Source organism: Aquarana catesbeiana, linkage group LG01 (assembly GCF_042186555.1).
Source record: "Aquarana catesbeiana isolate 2022-GZ linkage group LG01, ASM4218655v1, whole genome shotgun sequence".
Lineage (NCBI taxonomy): Eukaryota > Metazoa > Chordata > Amphibia > Anura > Ranidae > Aquarana > Aquarana catesbeiana.
The window spans coordinates 288,930,875-288,946,000 of NC_133324.1; the positions used below are offsets into that span (position 1 = coordinate 288,930,875).

The window sequence follows — 15,126 nt, forward strand, 5'->3', positions numbered from 1 at the left end:
AAGGGCTCCTAGGAGGAGGAGGAAGCAGACATATGGTGGAAGCCACCGTAAAACGGAGGAAGAGGAGACGCAGGGGAAGCCATCGCCCAGAGGAATCGCTGCCCGATAGATGGGGTAAGTGCAGGGTGGCTGTGCGTGCATTGTTTGCTAGACATGTGCATTCGTTTTCGTCCGAATGCATTTTAGTCCGAATTTCAGGTATTTTCGTTATCGTTTTAAGAAACGATAACGAAAGTGCAGAGTCCGAAAAACGAAAGATCCGACATAAACAAATGCTTTATTTTCGTTTTCGTTGCTACAACAGTTCGATATAGATAGGAGATTTGACATGATGATGACAATAACAATCTGTGTCCATCAAACCTGTGGTCGAATGTGCCTAACCTTAGCTCTATTAGTCCAAGATTATTCTACATAGAGAGAAAAGATTTGACGTAGAGAGAAAAGATTCGACGTAGGGGAGGAAAGATTCGACGTAGGGAAGGAAAGATAAATAAAAATAATGATGATGATGAATGTTATTGGCTGATTGTAACCAAAGAGGTGGAGCAGTAAAATAGCTAGAACTAAGTACACATGTACTTTGGCTTATGGTGTCTGTTGAAAGTTCTAAGAAGATTCGACGGAGCAGGTAAACTATACGGCATTGTACAGTTTAGCTGCTCCGTCGAATCTTCTTTGAACATTCGACAGACACCATAAGCCTTCAATGACAGATTCGACCTTAATTTGGATTTTCGGATGAATGCAATTTTTAACGAAAAACGAAATTAAATAAAAACGAATTTCGGGAGTAACTAAATAAATTTATTTTTCAGACGAAAACGAAATTCCGAAACGAAATATTTCAGTGTGCACATTTCTATTGTTTGCCGCCCCCCCCCCCCCCCCAAAAAAAATATATACTACCAGCCACCACTGCAAGCATAGTGTAGAACTGGGAAGTGGAGATTATTTAATATGCGTCACAGTGTACAGCAGCACAGTGTACTGAAGGGAGTAATGTGCAGTATAGAAAATATAACACAATGCTGGGAGTGAAGCGATGTGAAATATAGAATGGACTTCATGGTGTGGAGGAACAAATGCGTTGTACAGTGTATATGAGGGAGAGAGGTACAGATTATGAAATGTACATCACAGTGTACAGAGTGGAGCTGTATGGAGTATAGAAAATACAGATCAGCATGTAACAATAATACGTTTCTCGGCACAAAAATTGGCCTAACTGTGGCAATGAAATGTTTATCTAAAGTTCTGTACACAAGATCAGAAAATCATACGAAAAATATCGCTTTTGAAGCGAACATACCATAATATGGTCGTTAGTACACAGCTTTCGAGAGCCGACCCCGACAATTCATGCCAAATATCCGATGGGACAAGCACGAAAATTTTTTACGTACGATACCAGATCGTACGATTTGAGTTTAATCAGCACAGTTATCGTTCAAAAACACAATACAAATACACTACCACATTACATCACTTCCAAATTTTATTCTGTCGTACCAGAATTTTTGAAACTGTAGTAACCTCTTAATTTTCGACATGGACTAGCATGCAAAAAAAAACGTCCGATAATATCATCATGTGTACCAGGCATAATTTATGGGGTTTTTTGTCCTGAAACCAGAAATCAGGTCTATCTGCTTGTAAGGGTAGGGTGATAGGGTGGTCATCACATCCTCCATATTTCCCTCATTGGGCGCCAAGTAAAGGTCACATGAGAGGGCTTTCCTGAGGTGGGTTCTTCTAGGCTACGCTATGCACTTTGTACAAGGTCTCTGCCTGACACAGGGGGTACCTTTCTTTAAACAGACAATTAAGCTTGATTAGACGATCTTGGTGTACTAAACATCATCACTGTTACTTGTGCATTTGGGAGGGACACGCAGAGCCCTTGCCCTCTCCACCTGTATCACCACTACCTCACTCCCAGTAATGGTATGGAGCCATGCTGTGCACGTAGCGCTGACTCCATATATGCACTCACTTAACCCTTTCTCTTCCGTACCTTTGTACCGAATGAGGGCCTCGGCGATGCAGATCTGCTCCCATTGCTATGAAAGGCAGATCACTGCCAAAGGACTGCCAACAACATCTTCCTCGCTGCAAGAAGGTATCTCACCTGCTACATGTATACACTTAACAACAGGCTGCTAGAGAAACCTTAGATACCCCCTGGTAACCACTTGTATCTTCACACTGTATGAACTCTTGTACCGTTATCTTCATACCCCAGTGTGTTTAGTGACCCGAGCTGTTGACTATATGTACTGGTTACTTGCATTGCACCCTTTTAGTAACTTCAGACTAGGCAAAGGTTCAAAAGCTTTACTTCAATAAATTAACATGATGACAAAGTCAGATGACAGTCCAAAATAAAGTGCAAACATTTCCCTAATGATCCTATTCCCTAACTCTGGCTTGTGGCTTCCCCAGCATACCTGCATAGGAAAGAGTCCATTCTTGGCAAAGTCCATATTTGGTGTGTTCAGGAGGGAGTACAAGCTCCAGTGTTACTCCTGGGTGATGGGAACTCTGTCATCGGCACATCACTGGATTTCCAGACTCCGGCAGAACAGCAGCAAGAACCCCCTAGGCCCCCAGTCTGCTTTTTATAGCACACAGGACCGGGAGGTCGGACGCAGAAAAACTCACCAAAAAGAATTCCCTTTCCGGAAGAGGGGGGTCATTAACTATTACCTGCCTACATGCTGAAGTCTGCAAGTAGCCAGGGGCAAGTTGATCAGCCAATTCTGCTGAAAAGTGTAGGAAGGATCTAGAGAAGATCTGCTAAATTTTATTTGTTGACTACTGTAAACCATGATCATGTCTAAAGGAATCCAGACCAGACATATAACCCTGAGTACTCCACAAAGACTCAAGGACTGAGCTGAAGACCATTTACAGTACATGTTTGTGGTGCATTGCCACGTGAATGTTATGCCACACGGTAGGACAGTCCATTCAATGGTAATGGGCTGCCAACACAAAACAATAGACCTTTGTTTTTATAATCAGGAACATAGGAAGTATTAAACTTTTGTGGTATACTGCTGCCTACAGGAAGATTTGGCACTGGCAAACAAAGCAATGTAGGCCAGCCCAGGATAACGCCCTCCTACTACTAGCATGCCTCCATTTTTTGCTAATGCCCTAGAAGGATGATGCCTTTCTTCAGCTTGTAAAGGCTAACCTATTATTTTACAAGCACTTTTTTCTTCTTCAATCAAGACACACCATTGCTGCAGGCTTCTTCTTAGTTTTCAAAGATCTGGTGCTGTCACTCTAAACCATATTTGGATTGCAACACATCTGGACCCTGCTGGACTGGATGTTGCAAGGTTAGACTGGAACTGAACTGCTGGCACTGGGTTTTGCATGGGTTTTCCAGAATTACGAGGGACGCTTTCCACGTCCAGAGCCACTGGCATTGCCACTGCACTTGATCTGTCTTTTAAGACTCAGTTCAGTGAGTAGGCCAAGCATCGGGAGTTCCCTCATTTGTATTAGATGCTGGGTGTCATTATTTCTTGTCAGTTTTGGTGCAGAAGAGGTTAACACTGTGGGACTGATGTTATTCACTGAGTGTATTGGTGAAAACATTCTCTCCATGCTCTTTTTCCAACCATACAGTGCTGCGAGGAAGCATCTTCCTGGTGCTTTACCTGCTTGCAAGAGTCAAATGGAACTTAAATCTTAAATCTGTTCCCGTTGCCCACCTATAGTGACTTTGGTCACCTACTTCTATATGACCCTGTTGTCACTGACCCTCATCTGCTACCAGCTGTCTGTGTTTCGTAACTACTCAAGGCCTTGCCTCTTACCCTGGGCCTGTATGTTGCCTATATCAACTGCAACACGTCTGATTCTAGACAGTGGAGGGACAGTCATTGCACAAGGTGATCCCGATTTACTATCCACTTATAGGTCAGAGGATGCTTGCAGTGTGCTTACTGATGGTGTCAATAGCTTTTTGAGTCTCTCCCCTCTTTGGAGTTCTTGGGTTCTGTTGGATGTGGCTGGCTCCTCTGTTTTTTTACCACAGTTTGCATGACTTTATCACCCAGATTACTAATTTGCTGTCTCTAATCGCAGAAGCCACAAGCTCGCTACCACTCCCTTTCCAGCAGATTCTGTGTCTTACAGGCTGCTTTAGTGGTTTCTGAGCCATCAGCTGCAGGGACATCCCTGTTTTTTCTACTAGTGCTGTTTCAAGTCTTGGGTCAGCTAAAACTAAAGCCACAAAGACTTTGCTTTTGCACCTTATTTTACATCTTTTTTTTTTTTTGTGGCCGATGGAAGCACCCTAATATGTTGTTGTTCCCCCTAAGTGTTTATTGGCTTTGTATCTGTTTTGTAAAGAAATTGTTCAGAAATGGTCTATTATCACCAAGGGGTCTTGCCTTAACAGACTACCGCACCAGTGGAGAATGCTCCTGCTTTTAAAGACCAAACCAATAAACAGTCGGGAGCCCTTTTCACAGCTCTGTTTTCACTGGCTGGTCCCCCCTTACCCCTGATTTTGGATGTGATTTTACTTTGTCAAACCAAGTCTGACTGCTCAAAACCCCTTTAAAAGGATCTATCCACTGCTGTGGTTGATATGCATGGCACAGACGGCTGTAGCATTACGTTTCAGCTGTGAAAGGTTTGCTAGAAGCCTTCTGTTTTATCTCTCGCATATGCCTGCTGTCAGTGCATATGCTAAGGGAACTTTGACTACAGTGCTGGATTAAGGCCCTTTCTTGTAAGAAGGTGTTTGATCTGCATGGCCTTTGAGGGACAACGCCCCTTCTGAACAGAGCTGGATAATATCATTAAGTATGTTACTGGCAGCAAGAGCACACATCTGCCCCAATGGGAGAAGCCAGAGGTGTAGGCGTTGATGTCTTCTCCCTCACTGCCTGTCAAGAAATGGCTCTTTCAATTTTCCACCCCCTCGATTTTAACATTCTGTTTCCGAGATCATTGGCCTCATTTTCTTTGATTAAAGCAGTAGTAAACCACAAAAAAAAACCTTCTCCCTGCAAATAATGTCATAATGTGCTAGTATGCATCGCATGCTTGCATATTAATGAAAGACTTACTTGAAAACGAAGCCGTGCAGCGGCGTGCTGTCACCGTTGACAGGGCTTTTAATTTTACTCGGTCTTCCATCCAGGTTCACAGGCTGCAGCCGTTTAACTGGCCAAGCCACGATGACGTTACTCCCGCGCATCAGCATGGGAGTCGTGGCCGTGGCATGGCTCTCTCTATGGACGTCATTGCGCATACACCGGTGACATCATTGGTGATTCTAAAGTAAATATCTCCTAAACGGTTTATGTTTAGGAGATATTTACTGTACCTACAGGTAAACCTTATTATAGGCTTACCTGAAGGTATAAAAATACATTTTAAAAAATTACATTACTACCACTTTAAGATGTTTTGTCTAGCAGTCCCTCACCTGTTGGTGTTGAGGCCTGAGACTTCCTTCATGCCTAAGCTAGTTTTTGCTTTTCACCTAAACCAGGGCCTATACCAGATGTTTTTCTGTTCTTCTCTGATTTAGCAAAAGGAAATTACCCCCATTGTCTGTATGTGGTCCAGGCTATGGGATGCTGTCTCTGAAACACTGCTTCTTTCAGAAAAGACTAATTCCCTTTTTTCCATCCTGGATGGGCATTGGAAAGGTTCCCTGTTTAACAATTTCTATGTGTCTGAGACAGATCATCATTCAAGACCGATCTTAAGGATTTGCTTCCCCCTTTTTCTGTTAAGGCTTACTCTACTAGATCAGTGAGTGCCTCTTGGGCTTTTCAGCATCACGCAACTGTTACCCAGATTTGTAAGGCTGCCACCTGGTCTTCAGTTCACACAATATCTAAGTTTTACCAGGTGGACTATGAGCTGTGGGCAGTTCTCAGTTCTTTTTGCTTACGTTGGGCAGCCAGACTAATATCAATGAAAAAAAACTTCTAGTGTGTACCAGGCTTTACCCTTGTCTGGCCCACAATTTTTTGTTTGTGACATGGAAATTTATAGATAGGCAACTCCTATCCTCATATTGATTAGTGGTTCCAAATTAATAATAACTACTGAAGTAGGGAATAGACATAAAAGATACACTCCACATATTTCCAAATAATTATTCCCTACTGCAGTAGACTGTAAAGGAAATTTGTAAGTTCTGTATATAATAGTATTCTATTTTGTATGTATTGCACACTGCCCTCACTGTGCACACGGCACTAATAATGTTTTCATTACATGTTTGCATTCTTTCGAGTCTTGATTAGAATGAGTCTGCCTATGTTACGCCCCTTGTTACCATAAATGTACAACTGTAATATTAATGTGATACCTACCTAATCATGTGTATAAAAACCTTCAATTGCATCATAACCACTAATCAATATGTTGCTGATCTTTTAAGGTTTTTGACAAACTCATTTATGTGTTTTCTCCCCAATTCCAGATCCTAAAAGTTTGGAAGGATCTAAAACTAAAGCCAGGTGTTAAGAGACATGTATGTTTGGAGACTCAATACAGCATCTATTTCATGTACAGTTGTGCAAAACTTGAAGGAAAAGTCACCTAGATCCACACCAGACACTGCAAAAATGACTAAATTAAAGAAATCTCTGTGTATGATTTGTTTCCCTCTTGGAATCACAGTCTAGGGTACTATTTATTCAAATACTTTAATTGTAAGGATTATATATATAATGTGATTTGAAAAGTAGTTTAGCCATGTTGAAGTCATATTTGTCTTTTGTACATCTTCCATTTTATGTAGCATTGTCTGTGTTTACTTATGCTGATAAGTCAGCATGCCAACAATAAAGCTAGAAGGCCATTCTGGCCACAGGAGTGTGCAGCCAGTACTCTGTAAATATGTCTTATCAATCATTTGATTTTCGCAATGAAAAGTCATTTTGTAATGAAAAAAGCTGCTTAGCTATTATATTCTCCACAATGGAGTTTTGCCTCTTTGGCCAAGACTATCTTCACCTAAGCGTGTGAAGGTTCCAGGTTAAAGGTGATAGCAGGTATGGTTAGTGATCAAAATATTGATCAAAAGAGATGAAACTGTAAAGGAAAGTTGTAAGTTCTGTATATAATTGTATTCTATTTTGCATGTATTGCACACTGCCCTCAATGTGCACACGGCACTAATAATGTTTTCATTACATGTTTGCATTCTTTCGAGTCCTGATTAGAATTAGTCTGCCTATGTTACGCCCCTTGTTACCATAAACATACAATTGTAATATTAATGTGATACCTACGTAATCATGTGTATAAAAACCTTCAATTGCGTCATAACCACTAATCAATATGAGGATAGGAGTTGCCTATCTATAAATTTTCATGTCATTTGCCTATGTCCAGGTGCACACATGGTCCACAACTGTGCATTGTGGAGCACTATAATGCAGGTTTATTGTGGTGCCTTTGGAATGTAATGCCTTTGCGCTGTGGTACACACATTACCATGCATTTCTGTAATCCATGGTAAAACATGTGCATTACTACAACTCAAATAAGCAAATAAGATAATCACTTCTGACTATAGATGTTCCACAAGGAAACCACCTCCCAAAATATCAGTCTAGTGCCTGGGTCCGAACAGATGCAAGGAAATTTATTATTCACTCGATTGGTCACACGATATTCAGTGGCATTCTTTCAGAGAGTTAAAGATGTCCTGGAGTGCCTCTGGTAGAGTTCTTGGTTCCCACTTACCATTCTCCAGGATTCCACACATCCCACTGGGGTTTAAATTACTCTGACATCTCTCCACTTTCGGGTGAGCTTGAGGGACCCCTCACCTTGGGGATGCCAAATATAAAGGGGATGCCAAATATCACAGCCTCTGCTTCCCATGCATTAGGACCTCCAATCAGACTTTCAAGGGTCTAAATTACTGAAGAATCAAGGCAGGCAGCAAACAGGGATTGTCATATCCACTTTCACTTAGAAAATGTAAATAGCTTTCCCAGACATGACATTAGAGAAAGTATACAGCTGCACTTCTAAATGTGAACCAGTAGAGGGAGTGCAGGATTTGTTAAACACACAGATAGACTAAGCCTTGGCACATGTTTTCAGGAAAGACTAAATCCCCAGCGCAGATAAAAATAAACAGAAATCAAGCATTAGTCCTAGCTAAGAAATAGCATAGTTTAGACTTTTGGTGGTGCAGAGAGTAGAACCTGGAGCTTGGGAAATGGGGGTCATGAAATTCAGCATCCCCATAATAATTGTCATCTCTAGTTTTGAGGGAGCTCTAGAGTGGGGGTTCTTAGCCTTAACTGGGGGAAGAATAATTCACTTAGAGTTAGACCACAAAAAGGTGGAAGTTCTGGAGCATGGGGAAGGGAGGTCATACATGTAGCACCCTCTACCAGAAGGTAGGTGCTAGAATAGGATTTTTCTGGGTTCAAGATATCAGTGTAGGCAAATTTAGACAGGCCTGTGCTGTAGGTTAGGCCTGTTTGTTTTGAAGATTGGGAGTGTTTAGTGTAGTGGTGGGTGTGACCACCTGTGCTCTGACTCAGAAGCGCCTCCCCTGCTTTCAGGAAGATTGTTGTGGAACAGAGATTGGACCTGAGGTAGGACATTGTAATGGAGAAACTTCCTGTGTTAATGGTGACCGCTGCAAAGTTTGCCTGCTTTCAGTCCGCTATGTGACGCAGTTTCAAAACTAAACTTGGACAGTGCCTGCAATTCGACAGTGCCTGCCACCAGGTGTCACTCTGGCGCACACTGAAAATGTATGCTTACAGTTCCAAGCACGCTGAACCAACAAGTGAGTGGGCGGAGTTACGCCCCAGCGGAGAGCTAACAAATATCCAACGTGTTACGCGCCAGACACGAGGCAGAGCAATATGGCGGAAGGTGGTCGGAAGACTTCCGCTATGCAGTGGTCACCTGATGTGCAGGATAGGGTGCTGGTTGACGATGGCATTCGGCTGGAACTTACTGGAGGACTTGTCTTGGGTGTAGTCGGAGGAGTGGATCGGCTGTGTATGATATGTCCTGGGTGTCATCGACCTACGGCTGGAGTTAGCGCCTAGGCCCGGTGGGGACATTGTGGGGATCCATTTACCTGCTTAGAGCCAGTGCAGCAAGAGACAAATTACTACTCCACGAGTCTACTCACCGGACTATGTATGCCACAGCTGCAGGTGACCCGGCAGGCCAGAGAGGGCCATGTGTCACCTACCCCAGCAGTGAAGGAACTTTCACCGGGCTCATCCATTTCTGAGTTCCAGGATGTCAATGGAGAAGAACATGTCGGGAAGACCTGTGGCCTGGCCAGGGGCCTGGAGGTTGCAAATGTTAGTGTGCAGGCCTCCGGTTGATCTCCCTGAAGAGCCGGCTCCAAGTAAGATCCTTGCTGTGCCCGTCCTTAAGGAGGCCATGCTGCAGGAGGGGGATACCTCAGGTGAGCCGGACGAGGTGAGCGAGGGCCAGGTCGTGGACTGGGGTTCGCCCAGAATGCTGGACGAATTTGGATCTGTGAAGAAGCTGTTTGATTGGTCTTTCCCAGAGGAGGCTTCTTCTAGTGATGAGGAGCCATGGTGCACAGAGAACTATCCATCCATCGGAACCCCAGTGGAGGAACCACAGCACCCAGCGCAACCCCAGCATCAATCTTACCGACTCTTCACCAGTTCACCCTCTACTACTAAAACCAAAGTGATTACTTACCGCCAATGGGTGAGTAAGGCCTCTGACTCGTGTGTCCTGCCTGGTCGGGGGAAGCCTAAGGAGTTGCCCAGGTTTTCCCGGTTTCATCGAGAAGTGCAGAGGTGGGTCGCTTTGGAGTGGGGCCTGAATTTTCCATATGTCTTGTCCCAGATTATGGATGTTGAGGACTCCCGGGAGCAATGGGAGAATTACCAAATCTGGGACTACTTGCATGTCCCCAAGCCAAAACTGGTGCCTGAGAGTGAGGTTTGGGCCTGTTTTAAGGACATCAATCAGGAGTGGAGGCTTGGTCGTGCCATATACAGAGACAAGTTTCTGGTTGTCAAAGCAGGTCAGAACACTAGAAGTTACTCTGTGTCTTTTAGAGGGGAAGGGGATAGCAGGAGGAGGTTGCCGGACCCACGCTATTACATGTAAGTTGGACTGCTGTGTTGTGTAGCCTCAGGTAAGAGCACCCATCAGGACTGCTGGATTGGGTGGGTTTCCCCAATGACAATCATTATTGCAGTCTGCCACCCAGGGTGCCTGATAAGGACAATATCATGGACACTAGGGTGTGCTGTCCTTGCTAAAAACCTTTGCTAATCACTTTTCCAAGGAAGGACTCCTTTGTCTAGGAGCCAAAAACTAGTTTTCAAGAAGGACTCCTTTGTTTAGGAGCCAAACAGAAAGTTTATCTGCCTACGGGCATATGTGTTTAATTGTGCTTACCGAGAGACATTTTTACATGTCACTTTTGAAAAAGTTTGAAAAGATTATGTTTGTTTCTGTCACCAAGTAGAGGATTATAACCCCCTCTGCCTGGTGAAGTGTTAATATACAGTTAGTGTTTGTTTGTGTCTTCTTTTAGGAAACCTTGAGATGTGACGGCTGTCCATCCCCACCGTTGGAACAGATGAAGACCTGTGGTAAGCAGAGTATTCCTCCCAAGGGAGCAGTGCTCTGGTTACGCTTGTATGTATGTCTAGCTGCAGGGACCTGTAGTTAGGATGTATAAAGTGTGCAAATGTATGTATATGGTCACAGTGTACATGTTTCATTTTGTACTTTTATACAATGTTTCCCCATCCTAGTTTGTGTTTTTTCCCTTCCCTATCCAACTAATTGATATAGGATGCCTTTCCTCCTTGGTTCAGTAGGTATTTCCAAGTGTATTCCTCCACAGCTGAGGACAGCTGTGATTTTAGTGGGGGGTGAATGTAGCCAGAAGGTAGGTGCTAGAATAGAATTTTTCTGGGTTCACGATATCAGTGTAGGCAAATTTAGACAGGCTTGTGCTGTAGGTCGGGCCTGTTTGTTTTGATTTGAGATTGGGAGTGTTTAGTGTTGTGGTGTGTGTGACCACCTGTGCTCTGACTCAGAAGTGCCTCCTCTGCTTTCAGGAAGATTGTTCTGGAACAGAGGTTGGACCTGAGATTTGAGTGGCAAGCAGCTCATGTGAGGAGCTCTGGCCAATTAGCATTCGGTATTGGTAGGGGGCAGGCCTCCCATTTAAGCTGGGGTCACATGCTGCCAGGGAGTTTTTTTCTGACGGTGCAGGAGAAAAGGAGAATGGAATATTTAGGTAGCTGCCGCAGGGTGTCCCCACGTGTGGGGGGCACGCTGAGTGCGGAGGAGGGATGGAGGAGCTGCTAGGATGTGTTCCTGGATAAAGATCTTCATCATGGAGTTGGTGTCAAGCTGCTGTGACCAGGGAACACAGGACATGCACACAGGAGAAGATCGGTAAAGGAGAAGCAACAGTAGGACTGAGTAGAACAAAGTTTTGTAACCGGGGAACACAGAAGGTCAGTGTTAAAGTGTTAAAGAAGCAAAAGTAAAATTGTTGAGAGTGGTGCAGAATGCTGTGGCCGGGGAACGCAGCATTTGCAGTTATGGACTGGCTGGGAACAGTAGTCCGCTTGTTACCGTGTGCTAGGCCATCGGGGAGAGGTACCGAGTATCTCTGGCCTGGTAAAGCACTCTGGTAATACCTTCCAAGAGACTGTGTAGCTACCAAATTTCCTGAGCCACCGGGGAGAGGTACTGTATGCCTCTGGCTTATTTATTTGCTGAAGCAACACCATTCAAGTACAGCCAGCAAACTGGGGTTATTCAGAGTGATCCCTTTTTGTCTTACTGATAGTGAAGCAACAGGAATCTAACAGTTTTACAGTAGAGGATTTGTACAAGAAGCAAGGAATCTAGAGGAGTGATAATCTGCAGGTGTGAGTGCAGAGGAAGAGGAGCAATAGTCTGCACTGGAGATATGCAGAGGAAATAGACTGTGACTGTTAGAAGTGCATCATTTTCAGGGCTAAAGCTGCTAATCAATGTTCTACAAATGTGATGACAATTCAATACGTGCTATGGGCATCCCCTATCTTCCTTTACCCCAACCAAGTTGTATCAAAGTTGCAAGTTGCAACAAAACTACACAAATGACTGCTCATTGTCTCAGAGGTGATAGATGGGGGTCTGGCAGCAGGGTGATTTGGTGGATGTTAGTAACTAGTGGTAACCAACCGTTACATACATTTTGGCATTCCTTCCATGATATTTGGTATCCCAGGTGTGGGGGTCCTCTAGATGGGTAAGGGGGTAAGAGAAGGCTGTTGGAGTAATTTAAACTCCCAGAGGGCAAGGGGAGGTCCTAAACGTGGAAAGGGGAGACTTTCACATTTGACATCTCCTCCGTGATATTTGCTATTTGTGGTGTGGGAGGTCCCTAAGTGACTGAGGAGATTCTGGGACATATCCTGAAGTAAAGGGAGGATCTAGTGCGGTTGAAATCTCCAGATGGCTGCATGGATGTGAAATCTGGCATTCCCTCCATGAGGGTTGTTGTGGGTGCCACAGTTGGCTGAGCGAGTTCTAGGGCTTCCTTCTGAGATGGAGGGGGAAGACTGTCAAAGCAGTTTAGACCCCCAGAGGGCATAAGAAAGGTCCTGGAATAAGGAAAAATGAGTGTCATGAAATCTGGCATTCCCTCTATTATATATAAAATTCTTGGTTTTAAAGGTCCCAAAGGTGGGTAACCTGGGAAAATCATGAAAAAAGCATGGGGAGGGTCAGTAACAAGAGGTTCTTTTTGTTGTGTAAAATCATATGAAAAACACAAGTATATAGAATCATTCGATAAATAGTGCAACAGGCAAGGAGAAAAACATTATGAATCAGAGCTTCTGTAATTCATTAACATACTTCTTAGGTATGCAATAGTCAGTGTACCTGAGTATGGTGTCCGTTTATGAAGCAGTGAAAAAAATTCACTCGAGTGCCAGTTTATGAAACTTTGTAGATCGCTTCTCCTTCGGAGGAGTGAAGCGATCTACAAACGCTTCAAACAGTGGAGAACGGCCCCTAATACTGGAATCTTGTGAGACTTTATGAGATTACAGTACCAGAAATTCACCGAAACACAGAGATGTCAGTTTATTAAGCAGTGATACATTATCACTGCTCAATACACAGACAGACAGCGTGGTTAATGCTCATAAAATAAAGAGTCCCCCTACATTATATATATATATATATACACACACATATGTTATATATATATATACATATATATACACACACACACACACACACACACATGGACTGTGATCAGTGGCGATCCTCTGGATCACCACTGTTCACTGCTTCATAAATGGACACCTATATCCCTACATGGTTAGATGAACTTGAGAAGGATCTCTAAGTAGAAGGGACATAGTTCAGTTAACACAGTTGCAATTTGTTGGGTGAAAACAGGCAATAGGAGATCGACAAGAGGGAAAGGGAAAAGGGGGCATTAAGGAGAAGAAGGGAAGCTAAAGAAGGAAAAGTAGACTGGGCAGGAGCACAAATCAGGTCTGCACCCCCCCGAGGGACATTAAGTAAAAAGAGCTTGTGTATATATTCAGGGAAGGATGTGAAAGAAATGCAGTAGAACCAGGTTTTATGGAATTTCACTTTTCAATGTAAAGAGAGACTGTGAGGTCCTCCAGTCTCCTAAACTCCTCAACCCTGGATATCCACATACCCACAGAGAGGGGATAGTGACCTCCACGATTGATTGCCCTTGCACCTATGCAGGCACTATAACTGCTTTTGCTTAGTTTACGTCTTACAAGGTCAAAAAGTCTGTTATGAGACCTTGCGTGTGGAGTGGCTGAATTGATGCCAGGGAAATACTCTTGAACTCTGCACTTTGTAAGCAGGGTTGTACGTTACATATGCATATACTCTGTACACTGGGAGAACAGTAGTTAGGAGTTTGCAACATACAGCACAGCATACAGAGTGCAGCAGTTCCCTTTTAACCCCAGCATTAAAATAACTCCAAATGTGATATCTTTGGAAGGACACTAACTCGTTACTCGTAACTTGTTACCTCACGTAATAGATTCCCGTAAACTAACAGGAAATTTAAGGTACCTATATTATTATTCTTCATTCAGGCAACTGCAGATGAATAATAAGTCAGAGCTGCCTTGTATTACAGATAGCACTGACAAGGAAACCCTAATGACTGCAATCTGGTTTATGTTGCATAATTTTAAAGGATAACTAAAGCCAAGGACAAAAATGTAATATATTGCAACTTACAGTCCTAAGATGTTGCTGTATTAGGTCTTTTTTTTTTTTAATAACATTTTTATAAAATACAGAAAATACTTGTTGTAACAGCCCGAAAGGCAGTGTCACTTGTCACTGCCTGTGAGCTGCACCAAGGAATATCTTCATACTTAGCTATCTACTGTAAACTACTAACTCATCTCCATCTCCATGGAGATGAAGAGATACAGACATGTTTGTAGTTCATATCAGGACAGCAGCCTTGGGTGACAACCATGTGTAGAGATACCCCCGAAGGAGCTGCTAGTTAAAATGGGTCCTCTGTTGTTGGCCTTGACCTCCTCAAAGACCCCAGCCCCTCTGACACATTAGGCTGAGTACACAAATACACACACTTTTACGGAAAGATGAACAGTGACCTTAGTACCCAGCTAATATGCTATTTTAAAGAACACAAGCACCAGACTAAATTAGTCAGACAAACTTGATACATAAAAGAAGTAGATAAAGGCATGCAAGAATAAAAGATGAAATGAATAACAATAGTAACAGAGTCACCTAGGGTATACCAAGGGCAGCCAGGAATGGATACAATAAACACCTGGAGGCTACGCTGTCTTAGGCCCTGGAGTGGCTCCTCTAAGTCCAAGTCCAAGTCTGCCTGCAGGATCTCAGTGTTCAGGAAGGTGAAAAATTGCCAAAGTCTATACAAATGCTATGAAACAGGGAGGAAAAATCTCCAGAAAATGAGAGGACAAAAATTGTTATTTCTGCCGGTGTGGTTGGGGCCCTTTCAATGGTGCACTAACGGTGATTACAAGTGACTTCTAGATACTCTCAGTTCAAGAAGATGAGGATTTGAGGAAAAGCTCT

General features: G+C 43.4%; 1 protein-coding gene across 2 annotated transcripts in view; it reads right to left on the reverse strand.

Annotated features, from left to right (window-relative positions):
* HNF1A (HNF1 homeobox A) overlaps positions 1 to 15,126 on the reverse strand; it is a 55,075-nt gene that overhangs the window by 24,813 nt on the left and 15,136 nt on the right. The window lies entirely within an intron of this gene.